The 22,255-nt window shown below is 47.2% G+C and overlaps 1 long non-coding RNA gene across 1 annotated transcript in view; it reads left to right on the top strand.

Annotated features, from left to right (window-relative positions):
- LOC139048047 (uncharacterized) overlaps window positions 1–22,255 on the top strand; it is a 318,075-nt gene that overhangs the window by 131,809 nt on the left and 164,011 nt on the right. Inside the window, exon 2 of the long non-coding RNA XR_011507454.1 lies at window positions 7,384–7,421. This is a non-coding gene — a long non-coding RNA (uncharacterized lncRNA). The remainder of the gene's footprint in view (window positions 1–7,383; window positions 7,422–22,255) is intronic.

Here is a 22,255-nt window from a genome sequence, read left to right as displayed (position 1 = left end):
AGTGCTCGTCTGGTCGTTTCTTTCGCGGGTACGTATCCTGCAAAAAGTCTGAAAGGCATTAGCTAAAGCGAACAAAGGGGCGTTGAAATCCCTTCCTATGGAGTGAAATAAGTTGGCACAGTTTCGAGTTATGGTTCGCTCTTCGACTTAGCGCCTGTACTGCAGAATGTCGGTAATATGATGACCAGTTCTTCAACACAACTCGCTGTGCACACAAGAACGGCCTGCACAGCATGAGCCAGAACTGCATTTTTTGCAGCTTTGTTCCCCTAAGATCGCTATCCTCCGAATGTGCTGTCATCTTGTCTATTTTCTCCCGCTTAGGGTCGCACGAGGCATGCAGACGGCACCAAAGACCTCATAGTGCTTTCATATATTTGTGTAACGCCTTTTATCTTCGCAAAGTCAAAAACAAGAACGAAAATAACTCTGTTCACTGTAGTATAGATTTCTGGCAAAAGCCTGCCTAGTAGGCGCTTCGAAGAGCAGTGCGTATACATATCCCAGTCAATTTCGCTGCGCCCGTAAAGAGCCTTGTTGAAATGATAGGTATCCCCGTTATTGCCCATGAGTCAGCAGTAACGCATAATGTTCCCGTCATCTGCCCGTGCACGCGTAGCCCACAGACCTCGAACTGACACATGACAGGATATATCAGTTCGCCTACGTGGGGCCTGTATTGGCCGCCCAGTACAAGCAGCGACCTGTATGCCGCTAGCGTAATGCCCAGACCGAGCCTTTTCCCTCGATTACCGGGCGCCTGGCGCAACCTGCCGACAGCTTGGGGTACGCGCGTGTTTGTGCTGGGAACGTGCCGGCATATAGTCGCCTATACCGGTCACCCTTACTGCATGCCTCTCGCCCATTAAATCTGCGGTGCTCTCTCGGCCAAACCTGGAGTTTCGTGCAGCGACGTACTCCTGTTAGTGCAAAGCGTATGCCTCTTCCATGCGGGAAGCATCTGCCTATAGTGTATACATATATATGAAGAACCATTCTGACGAAGTTTGTATCGCATGCGACCCCGTGGTCATTCACACGAGTCTTACCATCTCATCGCGACTTTTTCGACACTAGTATAAAGTTGGCCGAAAAAATAGCGTTCGGCGGGTGGATGTCACGAAGAGTCGCACGCAAAATAGGCTCATGTTAAATGCTCTATCGCGCGTGATTTACAAAGTAGCGCTCGACATATAGATAGATAGATAGATAGATAGATAGATAGATAGATAGATAGATAGATAGATAGATAGATAGATAGATAGATAGATAGATAGATAGATAGATAGATAGATAGATAGATAGATAGATAGATAGATAGATAGATAGATAGATAGATAGATAGATAGATAGATAGATAGATAGATAGATAGATAGATAGATAGATAGATAGATAGATAGATAGATAGATAGATAGATAGATAGATAGATAGATAGATAGGTAGGTAGGTAGGTAGGTAGGTAGGTAGGTAGGTAGGTAGGTAGGTAGGTAGGTAGGTAGGTAGGTAGGTAGATAGATAGATAGATAGATAGATAGATAGATAGATAGATAGATAGATAGATAGATAGATAGATAGATAGATAGATAGATAGATAGATAGATAGATAGATAGATAGATAGATAGATAGATAGATAGATAGATAGATAGATAGATAGATAGATAGATAGATAGATAGATAGATAGATAGATAGATAGATAGATAGATAGATAGATAGATAGATAGATAGATAGATAGATAGATAGATAGATAGATAGATAGATAGATAGATAGATAGATAGATAGATAGATAGATAGATAGATAGATAGATAGATAGATAGATAGATAGATAGATAGATAGATAGATAGATAGATAGATAGATAGATAGATAGATAGATAGATAGATAGATAGATAGATAGATAGATAGATAGATAGATAGATAGATAGATAGATAGATAGATAGATAGATAGATAGATAGATAGATAGATAGATAGATAGATAGATAGATAGATAGATAGATAGATAGATAGATAGATAGATAGATAGATAGATAGATAGATAGATAGATAGATAGATAGATAGATAGATAGATAGATAGATAGATAGATAGATTTACGAATATCCGTCTTTTCCTCGTCTAACTTGGAGGAATTGCTATTTATTATGATATATGTTAACTCCTTCCCGTAGCTGGCATGCAGCCGCAGTAGATATAATGTATATGATCAAAATCTTGCTTTATTGGGTTATCCTCTATCAAAAGAGCTTAGCTACAAGAAATAAAGCGCTAACCATAGTGCTATAGGTAGGCACGTTGTGTTAGCAGTTTTCAGAAAGCCTCGTTCTAACAGTTTGGGAAAATAATAGCACCAATGGGAATGCGTTTTAGCAGGTTACGCGAGGTAGATAAAGAGAGCGAAAAATAGGAAAGTTAGCCAGTGTAAGTACCGGCTGGCTACCCTGTTCCAGGGAAAATGGTTTTGGGAACGCGTATATGTTGAAAGTAGCCCTGGTCTTAGGATTTTTACTAAGCCTACTGGACTTCTATACTGCTCGGCTTCAAGTTCGCAGTTTCAACGTGGAGGAAGGACAGCTTCTCTACGCCTTTTCTAAACAATGTAAAGACAATTAAAATGGTGACAGTTAAACATGTCTAAGCTCACTCGCAGGGTAAGCCAGAGCGGTATATACGAACAAAAGTATGCCGATTAGAGAGGACAACGTCCGGTTTTCTACACTGCGTTACAAAAAAGAAAAACAAGGTGCCGGAAGATAAAAGAAGGAATAAAAAGAAGGATGACGGCGGTAAGCACATGCCTCCCCAAAGGAACCGCATCGCGTGCAGTCAGAGACGTTCGCAAGTACGCAAACACTGCTATTACGCAGTATGTTCAACAGCGGTGCAAAACGTATACAGTCCGGTAAAAAGGAGTGAAAACACTTGAGTACGCTAAAACGCAAGTGGATAGTGAAAACGGAGAGAAAAAAAAGTTAAATAAGGTAAGCTTGCCAGAATGACGCAGTAACGCCACCGTATGCTGCACAATGCGAACGCTTTACTCGCTCGCTGTCCAGCTTCAACTGGCGGGGCAGCTGCAGTCAGCTTGCGACGAGCTGCACGTAACCCGGCCGGCGAGCGCGGCCGCTCATCGCTCGCCGATATAGCGGCCCCGCTGATCACACCCCCGGGGCATGCCCGGCGGCCACTGTAGTACCACGCTTCCCGAAGGACGGTGTCGTCGCTTCGCTGCCTCGGTCATAAAAGCCACCGCGTTCCAACCCGCTTTTCGCCATAGTTGGTTCCCCCCACTCTGCCATCGACAAGGGGAGGGGTGCACCCGGCGTGGACAATGCGCGGTTAGAACGAGGCGCCGTATACCGACCGCCAACGTCCAGCCACTTCTCAACGGTGCGCGCTCACGGCCGCTTTTATCTTCCGAACGATTCTCGCTACGTTATAATAAACACGCGGTGATAGTGCCGGTTACGCGCGAAGTGCAGAAAAGCGAAGTCGCGTGACAAGCCGTTGAGTGATGCACCGACGGGTCGGCCGTATTGCTCGACGCTATACGATACAGTGTAATTTGCTAAGTGCATAACCTCGCAGTTGTTCCGTGTTATTCCTTTGTCGTCACTTTTCTTTGCATTGTAGTAATTACGAGCCGCTTTTTACCACTTTTCAAAATCAGTGATTTCTGGAGATTTCTGCTTGATATATCCACGTCTAAAAGGGCTAAAATATTCGCTCCCTCTTCAATGCGGAGTTTTAATTGTGATCACGATGCCTCTGTGAAGCAGAAATCAATTTCTACATGTGTGTCAGTACGACGTGGCTTCAATGACGGTCGCTGAAGGTACAAGCAGACGCGTGCCATAAACCCAATATATGCCGCAGTTCCACAAGTAATAGGCTCATTGATGAGAACTATAACCCTGTCGCAAAAACAATCGGCGAATGACGACTGAAAACAGCCTTCAATGAAAAGTTGAGGTGCACGAGTATTCACAGCTGTGCGAGCAATGGTCGAATTTTAACGCTGGGCACTATGATACATATAAAACGGAGCTTCCGTGTTTAGGGTAGCATCCATCCCGCTCCCATGTGTAGAGTACCAAACCGGTTAAGCTGAACTGGTTAACCTCCCTGCCTTCCTTCTCCACTTTTTCCTTCCTTCCTTCCTTCTCCTGCTGCCAGCAGCCTATACCGAATGTCACACCCAACTTGAGCCAAACATTAAAAATATGCAAATGCCACGTTGCTGGAGAGAACCAAGCTAATGTTGTTTGCCGTCGCTTGGAGATACTGAGATGATCTTAGAGCGCAGCTTTTAGGCCCCCGTTTACGCGGCGAGCGTCGGCGTCCCTCGTAACTGAGCGAACGAGCACAGCGAAGCATGAAAGAGCGAACGCGGTGAAAAACGGCGATGGTGAAGAGAGTGAGGAGAGTGAAGAGTGGCGAAAGCGCGAGAAGAAAAACGTAGTGCCGCGCAAGGCTGGCTCTGCGGCGACGACGGCTACGATATGGCGCCAGAGTAGCGCGCGTCGTCTGTATGGAAACAAAGCGCTGAATGAGCGGCGGTCTGTCTACGGCGCTGCTGCGAATCGCGCCCACGCGTCGCCCACGTGCTGTCTCTCGCAATGTCCTGACTAGCGAGTCAGTCGCGCCACACTTCGCTGCCTTTGCAACGTGCAGCACGAGACAGATTGTCCGCGCCAGCCAATATATCGCGAAATGAAAACACGTATACAGCTGTGCTCAAATTTCTCATTAGGGAGTATCGTAATCGTCGGTGATTTCTGTAACATTCCGCCTGTTTACATATTTAGACCAAATTATTTAATCAACTCCTCGAATATCAAAATTAGAATAACAGTTTCAATGAGAAAATTGTAGAGCACCATGAAAAACTCCCGATACAGCTTTCTGTTGGTCACTACATGCTACATAAAAGTGTTTTTCCGAACATGAGAGAAGCCCGCCTCGAGCGGCCACTCGTGCGGCTTTTTTGGTGTATTCACGGGCTTCTTTCATGCTTGGAAAAACGCATTTATGGAGCACATATTGAGCAACAGAAAGCCTTATCGGGAGCTTTCCACGCTGCTCTACGATTTTCTCATTGACACATTTATCTAAATATAATATTTGAGAAGTTGATTAATTAGGAATTACTATGTAATTAGGCAGAAGGCAAAAAACGATGTATCTCCAAGCGATGGCAAACAACATTGCCTGGGTTCTGTACAGCTACGTGGAATTTGCATATTTTTACTGTTTGGCTCAAGTTGCGTGGGACGCCCTATATACGGCAATTGAATACTGCAATCGACATTGTGTATGGTGATGACCTACCTGTCGTTCTCAAACGATGCAATAGGGTTAAAAGATATTGTTTTCAGTGACAAATTCGTTTCAGCGGGCATCGTAAATTGTTCAACAATCCCTAACTATGCTATCGAATTACGTAAATTTCACTAAGTCAGCTTTTAGATAATTACGCTACGAACTTATGTTGGGTCATCCGAATGGAAGTCAGTCAACGCTAACAGCATGCTTAAAAAAATGATGGGGTTTAACGTGACAAAAACACTTTCTGATTATGAGGCACGCCGTAGGGGAGGACTGCTGAAATTTGGGCCACGTGGGGTTCTTTAATGTGCACCTAAATCTAGGTACACTGGTGTTTTCGCATTTCGCCCCCATCGATATGCGGCCGCCGCGGCCGGGATTCGGCTAACAGCATGCTTACCATTTGTTCAAAGATAATCGTCCCTAAAACATGACACGGAACAAAGTTTTGTTCTGCCCACATTTGTATTGCAGTGTAAAAGGAAAGCGTTCTGCGAAAATAATACGTGACACGTAAGTGCATCTGGCGGCAACTTTTCGCACCCTTACCTCGAAGTTGGTGGATGTGTTTTGAAGTGTGCACAAGTTCATTATGTGACAGTACGCCACTTTTCTGTTGCGAAGTTTTCGACAGCATGCCAATCGCATTGATCATCTGACAGATTCTTATATTTCTTGACCTATAGTGATCTCCCCCTACCTTCTGTGTAGGGTAGCAAACCGTAGTTTCTGTTCTGGTTGACGCCCATGCATTTCATGTCTCTCTCTCTCTCTCTCTCTCTCTCTATATATATATATATATATATATATATATATATATATATATATATATATATATGCATTTCATGTCTCTCTCTCTCTCTCTCTCTCTCTCTCTCTCTATATATATATATATATATATATATATATATATATATATATATATATACAAACACAAACACACACACACAATTTGTGAACACTCCCTTTCAACGGCTTCAAAAAAACGTGACTTTGGTGTAATAAAGATGCCGCCGCCGGATGACCACAGTTTAAGCCACTGGTCCCTAGCGTTCATGGGAGCCATGCGGGATATGGAATCAGCTAGGTGATTTCAGAGTGCTATATGCTTAAACTCCAAGCAATTCATGACGCATGCGCACCTCCAGTGCGCTTTCCCTGTACATTGCCCTCTGATGAGGCCACCGTATACAAGCATCGTAAGGATATGAGTCCGGTATAGGCGGGCATTGGCGGGACGCCGTACGGACATATTACCGCAGTGTCCGTGTATACAAGCGGGGTGACGGATGGCTGGCGCGGGCAAAGCTTCTAGCGAGCGGCTGCCGGGTATGAGGAAGGCGCGCTTGGAGCGTTGCGTTCGGTACAGTCCTGCCACACCGGTGCGCCCCGCAAGGGAGCGTGCAAACAATGGGCGAGAACGCCGGGTTGTTGACTCGGGAGGCCATAATTTATATGCCACCAGGCTCTCCCGTGTGTGCCCTCGCGAAGTGCGTGGCCACAGACACACACATACACAAATGAATAAATATAAAGAACAAACGCCAGTAAGGCGTCCCTCAGCACGGTGCACCCTTTGCCTCCAGAGCCGGCGGTGGCCGCGCGCCTCAGATAGATAGGCGGATTCGTGGCAACAATGCGGTAGTTGATGGCTCTTAGCTCTAGGGAAAAGGCCTGCACGCTGGTGGGCGCCAGGGAAGTGGCGACAAAAGAGAGGCTCTTTTATGCACGTTTCTTGCAAGTAATTGCCGCAGGGAGAAGTGGCTGAGGGGCAAGCGGTCGAAGTGGTGCCATGAATTTGTGAATTATTCGCTTCTGTGTTATTTCGACCTCTTTCCATCTTGTTTTTTGCCTGGATAGAAACACGATAGAAGCGCTATAGTGGTATAAGTTAATGGAATTGAGAATTTTTTAAATTTTGTCTCTGAAGTAACTTAAAAAGCTTTCTCCTGGAAAAGGGAGGGAACAAAGGCGAACCGAGGAAACATTTTTTATGGTAGTGTCGACTAGACAGTGTGAACTATAAGTTAATGTAGCCTTATTTCTTTCCCAGGTTCTCGACTTCAAGCGGAACTCGGCACGGGCGTCAAGGTAAGCTGTCGTTCGTATTTCACCGCGCAGACTCAATGCACCGCACACCAATGCGGTTAAGCCTTGCCTTGTCAAAGCTTTCTCTTGCGACATTATAACCCGAGGATTGGTGACGGCTGTTGGAAGCCTATTGGAAGTCAATTTTAACAGTCCCACTGAAGTCTATCCTGGAATGTAAAGAAGGCACTATTTGCTTTCTGAGGAAGTGCCAAAGAGAAGAAAAGTCTGCAGCGTACGCAGTTAAAAAAAATAGTAAAAACGAAGAACACAAGAATGTGAGTATAGCGGGAGGTGTCGCTTTTTCAGCGCGCTTTTCCATTGCGTTCCAGCAGCGCGCACCGGTGTAAGCCGCCGCACGGCCGGTGCTGCGAAGACGGGAGGCGTTCGCGGCGGGCCGCGACGCCTTCATTCCGTGCGGATTTCCCGGGCGAAAGACAAATCGGGGCCAATCTCGCGCCGTTTCCATCGCGCACGCCCTCCGCCCCATTTCTCCCGACGCGCGCCCCGCAACGCCGGATCCCGGGCTCAGCGGCAGACGCCTCGAGCACTGGACGACTGCCGCCCGCGCCCAGATAGCGCGCCGGGTTCGGCACAGCGCGGGCCTGCAATCCACGCGCGCGCACTCCTGCGCTTGTGAGAACGGTACATGCCTGCTCCTGCTGAGAGACCGGGTGAAAAAGAGGAGAAAAGAAACAACGGCGCGTACGCGTCTTTGCTGCGCACTTCCACACCACACGCGCAGCATGGAAGCAGAGACAACGAAGAACACAAGACCTGCCAAGTATTCTGTTTCTGGCCTCAATTGTTGTGTGCACCATTCACGGAGGACGCATGGTCACGGCCCTTCTTTTCGGAGAAAAACAACGACTTTCAAAGTCGCGCCGTCGGTTCAAATAAACAGCGACAAGCGGAGATGCACGAGCCTGGCAAACAGAGGCAGAAACGCCAAGTTCCATTTTTCAACTACCGCTATATCGCACTCGTGCCTCGCCCTCCTTTCTCTATAGGACCCCCGCGTTCTCGTGCTCCCGCCCTTGCATTCGCCTGAGCCCTGGTCACCTTTTATCTCCTGTTTCGTTTGTTCTCGACGGCGCTGCGACAGCATCGCAGACTTGGAACCCCGGTTGAGATTTGCCTCCCAGCGCTGAGGATAGGCTGAAGCTCGCGCGAAGCGTATCCGACGTCTGTGCTTCTCTGCCAGGCATAGAATAAGCTAAATAAATAAATAAAATGGGAAAGGAAAGGGGACCAGGATTCCGGATTGCGGAAAGGCCAGTGCGTGGGCTGAGAGAGCAGGTATACGAACAGAAAGAACGCCAAGGCCGTGGGGAGAAAAATCAGAAGAGACACGCTAAGGAAAAAGACTCCAGCTGAGGGCGCTAGAAGCGCACTCGCAAGGCGTCATTCTCTCTCCCCCACCGTCTCAGCCCTGTGTCCCATCGTATCTCGGCCTCCATTCATCTCGCCGAGGCTCCCGATATCCATCGTCCCGACACTTCGATCTGGCCGTCGTGAGTTTCGCATATTCGGAGGCTCAAACTCCAGCTCTGGTCCACCCCTCCCACCTCTCTGGTTTTCGACCCTAGCTCGTGTTGCCGTTGTACCTTGACGCGGCGCACGTTTCGATTCCCTTCGTCATTTCTTGTTTGTTTTGTCTCGGCGAATTTATTTTACTACTTGATTCTTCGATTTTTGCACCTACACCTTTCCTTATTTTTCTTTGTCTCCCGTCTACCGCGCTGCTTGTGTTTGCTTCTCGCGGCTGCCGCGGAAGTTCGTGGCGTGCGCCCCCCTCCTCCGCGTGGCCCCGCCTGGCCCCCTGACGTGTTCGCCTTGTTTTCTCTTCCCACGCTACCACCATTCCTGCTGCCACGTGCGTTTGGGGGATTCCCCGTCCCCTGGCGTATATGCGGGCGCTTCCTCGCTTTTCCACTCGCGTCGTCTTTGTTCGCTGAGCGGCTGAGCTCGCGACTATAGCGTGCGCGCCGCGCTCACCCCGGCGCAGGACGGCGCTCGTCGTCCTCCTCCCGTGCACCGCCTTCTTCCTCCCTAATGGTCCATCGAGCGCAGCAGTAGGCGATCCCGCAGACAGGCTCCCAAAACGGTACGCTACTTTCTCCCGGCGCCACCGCACACGGCGCATATTTTGTCAACTGGTCTTTCCCAGGTTTTTCTCGCTTGGCCCGGTTTACCGGCTAAGCTTACCTTTCCAGCTCTCTTGTTATTTGTGCGTTGAAAAGCGTGGGAAGAGTAGCTCTTAGGCGACGACGTGCTTGGCGAATTCGGAACGCGAGACGTTCTTGTAAAGCTGGCGATCTCCCCATGGCAACGCTTGAATTTGCCAACTTATTGCAAAACCAATAACCGGCCAGTTTTTGGTGCCATTTACCTCTTCTCTCTTCGCCAAACTGTTCTCACCAGCCTACCTCACCTCTTGTGGAATTGTCCCGGCATGAGCTCGTCAGAGCACCCCTATACCAGCAAAATGTGCGGCTACATCCAAGCCGCCTGCCTGACTATACCATCTGGGAATCTATGGTCTCCACCATAGATAACTGTTAAACTTTATCAGACTCAACCAATTATACATATCTTACATGCATGCACGAGAAATATAAAAGGGAACAAACTCATTGCGCTCAAGAGAACGTAATGGTCAAACGCACATGTCCCGCGCAAAAATATTTCATTCAGCGGAAATGCTACTTGTTATATATTGACACGTTATGCTCGAATCCACGGGTTCGAATTCGCGGGTAATGTATGCTTGAAAGGGAAATGTTCGTTCCCTGTCATGTTGCTCAGAACTCAATATGTAGCTTGCATACACCACATGGTTTATGCCGCAAGCCAAGCTTTCGAATAAAAAAAATGAAAATGTTATTAAGCAAACGTTAAGGAAGAAACAATACTCGGACTTTTAACTCTGTGCATATGATTCGTCTTATTCCTCGGAGTTTGTACGCTATTAGTTTGTGCGCTGATACAAGGTAGCCAGCTTTTACGGCAGTATCTTACCAATTTCGAATATTTGTGGTGCTTGCTTGCGCAACCTGAACAAGGGGCATCTGTGATTGGTCACGCTTTGATTCAATGTTCCAAAGTATTTGAGTGCACCGCATAGCACCACCACCCGCGATTTGTGGATGAATATGCCACGCAGTTCAAACAGTTTTAATGAGAACAAATTTACTTTCTCCTAAATATTATTCAACTAAACTCATGAAAAGCGATTGGGTTGTCTCATCGATTGGGTTGTATTGGGTTGATCACGTCCAGTATGTTCGCATAGGTCACATATACTGCCTGTTTCTTCCTTTCTTTTCCCTCCCCGTTTTTTTTTTATTCGATCAGATCTAGAAAAAAAAAAGATCGATGACATAAACGCGTTGTAACGTGTGTGTAAACACACTTGTCAGAAGAAACGTGGGTTCTCCTAGGCTGTCACCATTACTGCTCTTTACGCTTTCCAGAAGCAATCACTCACAAGCAGCCGTTTGTCATGTTTCTGACTCAGCACAACGTACCTCGGTGCGGTCGCTATCTGTTTATATTCTGCCTAATCACTTGCGGGTGTGATCAGTTGTGGTAGATTTGTTCTTGCCGCGCACAATTGAGGCTTGGAATGTAGATGTTCTGTACTTTGTAATAGCTTGTATCAAACGCGCATTGTCGCTTGTCACTCGCTTACTGTTTGGACCATTACGAAACTATTAGCTTCGAACATTCATGTGCTGTCTGTGTTGTCGTCGCCCGCGCTTCAGCACGTCGATTCCATTCACTTCTTAATGTGTGAGCATTCTTTGGGTACTTCACGCTCATTCCGGGGGCAATCTGTCTATGTTTGTTTGTATGTTTCTACGTTTGAATGTTGTGTGGTTTGCATCTAACCGTTTTATCGCCTACCTCTATCCCTGGGTAGTTTGTGGCGGAAACGTTAGCGCCTCGGGCTTCTGTGCTGAGGTAACAGGGTGCAAAACCACCCATTGGACCAACTTGGTAACTGAGTACGTGCTAATGTGTACATACGTGTCGCTCTTCAATGAACCATGAACCTCTTTCACGCCGACATGGCTGACTGTAGATACGGCACTGGGTATGCACCACTGTTCGAGAAATCTTTGACACCAACTTGGAGTACTGCGTATGTGCCCGTACCTGTGCACTGCTCTTCAATGAACGGTTTTGATGCCAACTTGGGTATCTAGGTACGTGCCACTGGAAATGTGCCGCTCCAGAATGACGAAAAAGCTCCCTTAAGTTTATCCGATGCTGATCGGAATCGAACCCACGTCACAAGCGTTCCACAAGAACCTTAACGTGACGCAATAGCAGGTTGCGCACCTCAATTTCACTGGGTATGTGCCGCTTTTCAACGAACGCGATCCACACCAATGTTTTAGCGTGCTGCGCCATGAATGAACGGCGTATGTGCCGCTCAAATACCTCTCGCCAACTTGAATCAGTGAGTACGTGCCACTGAGTACACGGTAAGCGAAGAAACAATTCTCAACGTTCTCAAGCACCGGCGTGCCAAGCTTCTCGTCTAGAAGGCCACGCACGGACTTCTCTGCAGTGGCATTAGATGGCGCAGCGTGTCCAGAAAGAAGCGCGATAGAGGAAGCCGGTTGCCGCATGACGCGTTCCTCAGCGTTCGCAAGCACTGGCGTGCCACGCATTTCGGAGGCCACGCGCAGGCTTCGCCGCAGCGGCGCTAGATGGCGCGGAACGTCCTTAGGGAAGTGCCATAGAGGAGTCCCGCCACAGTACACGCCTCATACATATCACTCGATTCGATGCTGGCAATACGTTGTGCCACTCTATTAATTAAATCCTAACTCATTACCGTGGACAGTCATCGTGAGATTGGTTCTCCTGCAATTTTTTCTTGATAAGTGGGCGATAAAGTGGGTAGAAGTTCGTGTGTGTTGAGGTGGGTCAGTAGAGATAACGTGCGAGGAACTTACTATGCCAGGAAATGACGCTTGTCCCCTTGTCACTGTGTATCGACAGGTATTCATTCCTCCCGACGTTATGGGGTTGAAGTAGTTTCTCTGGAGGTTAGCGATACAACGTCGGCAGATGGGGGAATTATTTTATTCTCGAAAAAACCTGTGCCTCCCGAACGGCCGGCCATAGAGGCAGTCTTTTTGTAGCAGTGGTCCGTTAACTTTGCAACACACATTTATTCAATTCTTCTATATGTAGTCACTATTCTTGCTGCCAACTACTGCACAGGTCTTCCGTTCCACATTTTAGAGCATAAATGGAGCACAGCGCGTTAGCGATCATCCAGTTGCATTTCTGACAGCTGGCCGCGCAGAAGCAGGGTACAAGCGGTAACTGCTTCGCATTGGTGCCCTTTTGCACACTTTCGCCTGAGGCAACGAGCGGCGCGCCACCGGTAGCGCCATCTTATTTCTCTGGAGTAAACTGCTCTGCGAAAAGGGTGTATAGAGTTAGGTGCACATTAAAGAACACCGGGAGGTCAAAATTATTCAAAAGTGCCCCACTACAGTGTGCCTGATGACCATATCGTAGTTTTCGCGTGTAATAGCCCAGGATTTCCTTAATTTAATAAATATATCTCAGAGTAGACAGCTCTGCTACAGAAACGGCTCATTATAGCATAGCGCTTTTGGAATGTGCACACATGTGAAGTGTTATCCGCCTGCTTCAAGGTTTCGCGCGTCTGTTTTGCAAATATACAGGAATCAAAGTTGAGGAGGCAAGAGTCTTTACGATAACGCGTTCGTCTCTGAAATTAGACAGCTTCAGCAGAGCGCCGCACACGCTCCGCTCACATTTCCCGCAATTCACATTTGATAAGCGCGTCTTGACGAGACGCGAGCGACGCGCTATCAGCTCGGTCGCCAAACGACCACGAAGCCAAGCAGACGCGCTCCGCTCAATCGCTTTTGTAAGCAGAAACGAAGGAGGCGATCTTCATTCCGCGGCCGGCTTGAGCGTTGTGCGCATTGGCACAAGCGTTTCCGCTAATCGGATGTGTGAAAATTGCTAGCATATGCCGCTTTGAGCGGGGTAGACCGTAAACGCTCAGCTAAAACACTCTATTCACGAGTCACGTGTTCCCACTAACGCCGTAGAACATCGAAGGTTGACCTGTTTTATTGTCCCCTATGACACATGGATGACACCTGCGATAGTTAGTTTTGCTTTATATAGGCTGATTAGTAGATGCACAGTGGTCTCGCTCGAGGATAAGGTCACTGGAAGAGATCATCATGCATTATTTTCATCTACAATCGCTTGACCGATTAACCCCTGAATGGTCAACATGAAGACGTGTGGAAACCGTTATTTCCAATTTTCTTCTTCTTACAAAATAGTTTCATCCTTGCTCAGGAACAGTCCATACACTTTCGCCTAAAGTAACACTATGGTGTCGCTCTGTAATACAACAAAATTTATGAGCACAACATAAGTTATAGCGGCTAAATAAGGCTACGTCCAGATCGTTATGCTATGCGTTCTGACGGGGTAAAGGATGGGAACAGATAGAGAAGAAATACAGAAAGCAGAGATTATCAGTGCACACAAAGCGACTGGGCACTAAGCAATCGCTAGGAGGTCATCGCTAATGCTCTGGTCTTGAAGAACCACAGCGTTCAATATCATTGTTGCGTACAGCCACTGTCAAATTTTAAAAAAATAAGGAGAAGAAACTGGATATCGAGATTATTTGGGCGCAGTCCGAATACCAAGTTTCTTGTTTTGACTTCTTGTCAAAACGTCAGAAAGAGGACGCATGCTAAGTAGTTTCCTCACAGCTACATATGCTGTGCGAAGGATGCGCTACATTTCTGACACCGGTGGAACTGAAATTAACGAAACTGAAGTGTGTATGCAACGTCTGCCACAAAGCACGCTAACAAAGACCCGTGTGAACGTTCAGTACAAGAACCATGCGCAATCACAGGTACAGCGTGACACGCAATTCGTTGCTGCGGCAGCGTAAGTGCATCGAACAAACAAACAAACAAACAAACAAACAAACAAACAAACAAGCAAACAAACAAACAAGCAAACAACTCGAAAGAATTAGTGCTTGTGCAGCGTGCGTACGGTCGAATGAAAGACGAGAATCAGGCGAAGGCGAGAGTATGTGCTGAGTCCACAGCAGGAGGTTTGGGTAGAAATCTTGGTCTTTGATGGCGAACACCGGGTGCAAAAGCCTGCTGGGGACGTGGTAGTGGCGCGTGTACGTCGAAGGCACAAACGCGAGAGCACATTTTGCACGCCGCGGCGACCGGCTTTTGGACGGATGAGGCCTACCATTGGAAGCGCCAGCAGGGTACGGCTTTGTGCCCCTCTCGCCTGCCGCGACAACGCCCCGCAGGACCCGGGGCCGATGCCCCGCTGCGAATGTAATGGTCCCGGGGTTGCCGGTGTGTCCGCTTCAGCCATGCGGCACCTCACTTTGCCCTTTCTTCTTTTGTTTCCTCCATTTGTTTATTTTTGTCGGGGTAGGGATGGGGGGGGGGGGGGGTGTAAGAGGTGGAGGCCACGACGCTCCTGACATCTCGAGCATCTAAGGCCGACCAAGGGCACACTATACACACAGTCGATCTTCTCGGATTGCATATCTGCGATATTGATGCTTATATAGACTTTTTTTATTGCTCTTGCTACCTGGTTCCGCTATATAATAACAGATTTCTCGCACGCGCCATGTAATGCTAGTTCTTATGCAGCTTGGCTTCCTTTACATCCTTTCCCGTTTTCTTCCCTTGTTCAGCCGTAACTTACTGCGCACATTGAATGAGAAGCTGTCTTGTCATTTAGCCGTTGGACATAGCACCTTAAAGGTGCCCTTCGTTAACTCACGCGCTTTTATGAAATCATTGCCTGGGTCATCTATCATAACATTGAAGGTTCCTTGCAACACCATTAAAATTGTGGAATGTCTGGTATTAAATGGCATTTTCTCACGAATCTTTTTCAACAAAATTTTTGAATGAGCCCAGGATTAGCACAGTTAGGGCCATCAAATGCTACCACTGGCACGTCCCCGCAGCATTTCCCTCTTAGCTGACTTCACACGGCAGGGCGTATCTGGGTTCTCAAGATCCTGTACCCACTCCCGGAAAAAAGAAAACGGCCCTTTCACGCTCCCAGAGCATCGTAGCAAGTCGCAGAAAGTATCAAAATGTATTTCTCAACAACAACAAAAGTGAAAATTAGCCGCAGTGAAGGCAAATTAGCGGTACGGATGTATTTAGTGCCGATATAGATGAATATAACCACATTACACAATGCCCCTGTAAAGGGTGCACCATTGTAGATGAAGACACGTTGAGGCGAAGTCATCGTACTGCTCACTTTTGGGAAATGGTTAGAGCAAGTTCGCTTGGACTAAGCGGGGCTCGCGCGAGGTGTGTCTGGGAGGCGGCGTCACCGTTGCCCGCAAGAAGCGAGAATTAGAAAGGTTGGGAGTGAGGAACAATAGCGAATCTCTCTGCAACTTGCTGTTAATGACATTGTCCTGTTCAGTAACGCTGGAGATTACTTGCAGCAAATGATTGAGGACCTTAGCCGACAAAGGTTAGGGGTATGGCTGAAGAATAATGGCATGGCAAGAGAACGATAACCTATAATTGGCAGTGAGGCTCTAGAATCTGTGTGACAGTTCGTTTATTTAGGCTAACTCCCCAGAGGACCCTGATTATTACCATGAAATTTACACAAGATTAAAATTAGCCTGGAGCGCATGCAGCAGTCAGGACTCCAACCTATTCGGAGTTTTGCTATCTTTCTCCATTTGCTACCTTAGTCAACACGTTTGGTTTCCTACTTACTGGACGAAGTGTTTGCCCTGTTATGTGATAGCGACACTGAAGTATCAAGTAAATGTTTTGCAGACCTTTTTGAGGACATGTTGCCTAACGACGCGCAATCTACCGCTTAGCTACGGCTTCTAAATACTTTTCCCACCCCATTAAACTCATAATATTAAACTCATAAGCCTATGCGCTATACTGGCGCAAAAGGGGAGCGAAGGCTGATTAAAAGAAAACGGCGACCCAGCAATGAATATGCCATACGACATAGTTATCCCGGTGTTTCAATTATACATTGAAAAGTTGAGACAATACATAAGAATTTGAAAGAAAGCGACTACTGTGGCGACGAACTACCACTTTAGGGCCTCATCGTCGCAGAAAGAAAGATAAAGAGGACAGAGGCACGGAGGTTAACCAATGTCGGCTTCCTGTTTGCTTCCCTGCATTTTGAAGGAGAAAATAGGGCTAGGAAGCTGGTCATGGTCATGTATAAACAGGAAGAACGTTCCCATTCTAGTTCTTCACACAGGCGCACATCAGTGGCGCTCTTCCTTAATGTGAAAGGGACGTGCGTTAATGTTACGTATGAAGCGATCCTCGAGTCACTGGAGGCTGTTGGAATCGTTGGCCCAATGTTTCAGTGGATCCTGGGCTGACTGAAGATGCCAACTATTTTACAAATGGCGGCGCCCCACACGGCAGGGTATCGCGCCCTATTCTCTTTAACCTAAAGCCTAGCTGAAATATTACCGAGGACAATTCACCTATCAATGTAGGCTGTTGATAATTGTCTTTGGTCTTCTGCGGTGACTCGTCTTCAAGTGCGCGCAATAATTCAGCGGGCAGCCACCCTAATTTGTTCCTATTTCCGCAAAGAAGACCTTAGTGTGTCCATCGAGAAATGCGCGTTAATCGCGTTTACGCGCAAACCCATGGCACCGTACCCTGTTTCTCTCAATGGGCAGGCTATCAAATACTATCGCGTTTACACGCAAACCCATGGCACCGTACCCTGTTTCTCTCAATGGACAGGCTATCAAATACCAGAAGTCTCACCGCTGCTTAGGTGCGATTATTGACAGGGACCGTTCATGGAGCCTCCACAACATCTACCTGAAGCAGAGACTAATTTCGATTGTAAATATAATGAGATTCCTGTACGGAAAGAAACTGGGGCACGTCGGTACGGTCCATGCTACAGCTGTACAGAACACTGTTTCTGGGCTTTTTCACGGTAAAGCTTCCCGGTTTTTGGGAACACATGTAAAACAAATATTCGTACCCTCGAAAGTTTGCGAGGCCAGGCTCTACGAACATGTCTTGGACAACCACGATGCGCCTCGACTCAGGCAACAATCATAATTGCTAGAGACTACTTGGTTCCAACATATATAATACATATTCGACATCTGTGTCGCGTACCCAGCCGCTATATTGCTGATTTGCCAGCACAAAGAACTCAAGCCACATTTTCCAGATTTGTTGCGACACACCAAGGCTACCTTCCATCGGGCTTTACACCAGCAGCAAGACTACTGTTACCCCTGTGGTGCCTACGACAGCCACAAGTACGGCTCACGATTCCGGTAATAGCGATGAAGACCAGTTATTTAACAGCGGCTCTACGTCAGTTCACACTGTCATTACTCAACCGAGCTTACGAATAAAGGACGCACATTCACGCCAATGGATCTGTCTCAACCACTAGCTCCACAGGCGCTTTTATCATCTCGGCCTTAAACGTCACAAGTTAAAAGTGTCCCACATAACAACTTTTACGGCAGCACAACCTTGACGCCCTACGTGCCGCTGTTAATTACATCGCTCAAGCCAAACCTCGAAAGTTAGTCGCTTTTTGTGGCTCCAAGGCAGACCTTCCGAGTCTGCAGTCAGCCTTACGAGGCAAGACTCATGATCCATTAACAACTGGTGTTTGAGACCAGAGATGTTCTCCAGCAAGCCCTAATAAACGGATATGACATCACTTTCCAATGGCTTCCGGGGCGCTGTGGCATCGTCGGAAATGACCCTGCTCATGATGCCGCCTGGTCAGCCCATAAACAAACCCTGACACTTCCTATACCGTTATAAAGGACATACACTGCGAGAGGTCTTCGTTTACTTGCTCAAACCAAGATTGAAACTTTGTGGAACACCCTGATTTTCTGCAACTGCCGTCTCTACCGGCTGGATCCTACACTGAAGCTGCCGATTGCATCAAACTTCTCCGGCTGTGATACATCACTGGGCCACCTCTGGTTAGAGGTAGCTTTTCCGAAAGTCTACTCATTCCTTATTTGAATAGCCGACACACCGATTTGTCACTCGTACAAATGTGAAAAGACGATCAAGCACGTGTTGTGTTTTTGTAATCTCTATGAGATCGAACGCGAAATTATTCGGAGGGTGTTAAACCGGTTTGAAAGCAGGTCATTTTCAGAGACTAAGATTCTCGGACCATGACCCCACCCGTCGCAGGCATACAAAGTGACGCGGGCACTGCTACGGTTCATGAAATTGACTGGCCTCAGTGACCAATTGTAGGCGTGAAGTTATGGACAACCGTACGCATTCACACTGATGGTACCTTTTCCCCTCGTTCTCCTTTCTTTGTCCCTTAAACCCCAACCCCTCTGTAGGGTAGCAAACCCGACGTGTGTCTGGTTGACCACCCTACTTTTCCTTCCTTCTTTTCCTCCGCCTCCTCCTCCTCCCTCCACACTGGGTGATAGATCCCAAGAAGCGTCTGGGATAAGACGGTCTGGATGGTAGAGTCTGGGATAATTACCCATCTCCATGCAACGGTGGAATTCGGCACTGGTTGCCAACCGTATTTCAGCCATTATTGATGCCGCCCTCAAACAGTCAATACGAACGCTTATAGCAATCACTAGTAAAGTCATCGGCAGTGAATGGAAGTTCCTCAGGCTGGTTCGAATGAGAAGATGCTGGAGAAAGCTTAGTCACATCCTCTCACGTTTCAGACGTCGTTCTCCAAACAGCTGCTTCGAGCTAATCGAATCTTCACCAAGTGAAGCCATTCTCCACCAACATATCGTTGCCAGCCACGTTTACATTTTTTATGCCGCGTTGAGCACGCTGCCTGTCTTGGACTGACGCTACTCAAGAGAGAGGCAACAGATAAACGAACTGCGAGTTTTCCAACGCGATATACACAATTTAAGCGTACCATATGGCTCCGTTACACGCGCTATACATTTCCTCTTCAAAGGAGTGATCCGTTTTCGGGCATTTTACCACATCCTAAACAAATAAACTTCACTTATAAGCAAACGGGTCTGTCAATATGGGAGGAGACTGCAGCGCGGATGCGGACTGTATACTTTCATGCAGTTGCTTTGTTTGGTTCGCTGGATTGTCTGGTCTTGTCGACGTTGTGGATTTTGTGGCTAAAATTTGTATTGGTCGCAAACTACTTTCCCTGTCCTGGAAGTCCTGTTTCTTGCGGAGTCAATGTCTGCACTGCAACACACATGTCGCCTGCCATCAAGCATGTTCCCGCAAGATCCGCTGAAGCTCGTGAAAGTACTCAAAAGCTGACGCTTCATACTGAAGTTTCAGAGGATTCCCTCGCACATTGCTATTGTTTGATATTGTTACGTGTAGAAAGACACAGATGAAAGAGGCTATTTACAGGCTATTTACACTGGAGCCACACAGCCAGGCCGACACTCGCCCGCGCCAAGGCGCAAACCAACTTCATCATCGTTCTCGCGGCGGCTCGTCTCTTGAGTACCTCCCGATAATATCGTAATAATATGACAATGTTAGCGCACGGGAATAAGCAGCATTCTTACGTACATGCTTCGAAGTCAAAGTCCTAAAGATTAACCCAAGTTACGGAGGCGTACATCTGTGCCCGCTGTTAGTCCCTTTGGCTTGTGTCGCATGCGCCCTGCGTTACCAAATGGTTTCGTCTAAAGGAAGTTTCCTATCTTCCCTATACTTACCGTATAGGTACGGACCATGTTTCTCTATTTAAGGCGCTGTGCGACCATTCTCCGCTTTGTTGCTCGTGCAACAATGCAGGAGCGTCTAAGACGTTGTTTGATAGCGCCCATACCCGGTCAAATTTTCTTTTCTTGAGTGCCCTACAGAAGAATGAACGAGAAGAAAGGGGGTTAACCGAAAGGCCCGTTTTTTATTAGTCATATCATAAGAACCCAACAAACATGGACACCAAGGACAACATACGGGAAATTACTTGTGCTTAATAAATTATATAAAGAAACGATAAATTAATGGAAATGAAAGTGGTTGAAAAAACAACTTGCCGCAGGTGGGGAACGATCCCACAACCTTCGCATTTCGCGTGCCATGCTCTACCAATTGAGCTACCACGGCGCCGTTTCCCCGTCCACTTTCTTGGGTATTTATATTTTCCTAGAAGAACTCTAGGAGTGTTAGCCAGCGTCACCACTCGCAGATGCGATGGCGGCGGATGCGGAATATCCGCCGCCGAGGTTTGCGTGTGGTGGCGCCTGCGGCAAGTTGTTTTTTCATCCACTTTCATTTCCATTAATTTGTCGTCTCTCAATTTCATTTAGTAAGCGCAAGTAATTTCCCCTATGTTGTCCTCGGTGTCAGTGTTTGTTGGCTTCTTATGATACTACAGAAGAATGGCCTTTCGTTTGAGTGCCTACAACACCTTGCGCTTCCAAAAGGATCAATAACAGCCCACAAGGAAGGTTGGCGTCTCCTCCTTGTATATCACAGAGGCACAGGTTTCTTGGGCGTTTGGTGACGGGCCTTATATTCATAGGAAGTGACGCTCAAGCGGAACAATTGCTGTCCTCGAATGCCAGGCAAAACCTGCCTGTAGTTACAGTAGCCATGACCACAATCCACGTCGTAAAAACTAACCTAAGGCACATCTCGTAGCCTAAATCCGTGATGATTTTAGGGCGTGGTGAAGTGCCTTTATAGCGTAGTGTTACGGGTTTTAATTTTAGAATAACGGAACCTGCAGTGCTTTTTCGAGTAAACAACACGGATAGTTTCTGTTTAAACGTCCGTGTAATATAGTTTGCGTTAATATAATGAATTGTGACCAGCACGACAACAAAGACTCCTAAATTTGAGCTGAGAATCACAGAACGCCTATGTGAAGACGCTTTCAGCACTGACCGGTTGTCGCAAGCTAAGTCATTTGGTAGGACAAGGCTTTCAGATCAGCGAAACAACACGTTAGCTCGTCTTCAGTTTTACCCGTCGCAGTGGCTCAATCGCTATGGCGTTGGGCTGCTGAACACGAGGTAAGGTTCCATTACCGGCCACGGCGCCCGAATTTCAATGGGGCTGAAATGAAAAAGAAAAAAAAACACTTGAGTGCTTAGATTGGGGTGCAAATTATAGAAGCCCAGCTTATAATCAAAACTTGTACCGAATCCTGCACTACGGTGGCCCTCATAGGTCTAGTGTTGCTTTAGTAAGGTCAACTTCATGAATGAATTAATGAATCAATGAATCAATCGATCAACGAATCAATCAATCAATCATGCGCAAGCTGCATAGCGCGCGCACTTCCCCAACTTCTTCCTTTTAACTGAGCCTTTGCATGCAATTGACGGCACTGCCTCGAAAATGAGTGTCAAAAGGATGTGATAACAGTTGTGATGAGAAGGCGTTCACCGCTGCTATGTGCCAGTCACGGATTACATTTAAGTAAGAGAAGCTTCGTGAATGCTGGCCTTGGCTCTTGCCTGTAAACACTTTCGAGCAATTCAGAGCACAAAGCAGCCCCCATTCCTTTTCTATTCGACCCTTTGTTTTTCACAGGCGCGGCCGTTTCCGTAAACAGATCGCAATGATGGGTGTGCAATAACAGCTTGTGAAATACATTAGCCGTCACTTCCATGGCTTTCGTATTGGTAAAACGGGACGTAGAGAACGGCTAGCTTGTTGTCAAAAAAGAAATAAACGAGGCGATAGCTCCGGCTACCACGGACACAAATGACTAGACTGCTGCTGCGCACTATGCGTAGAACAAACAACACGGATGAAATGATT

The sequence above is a fragment of the Dermacentor albipictus genome, chromosome 1 (assembly GCF_038994185.2).
Source record: "Dermacentor albipictus isolate Rhodes 1998 colony chromosome 1, USDA_Dalb.pri_finalv2, whole genome shotgun sequence".
Taxonomy (NCBI): domain Eukaryota; kingdom Metazoa; phylum Arthropoda; class Arachnida; order Ixodida; family Ixodidae; genus Dermacentor; species Dermacentor albipictus.
The sequence above is the reverse complement of the archived record's forward strand: the minus strand, read 5'-3'. Positions and strand labels throughout refer to the sequence as shown.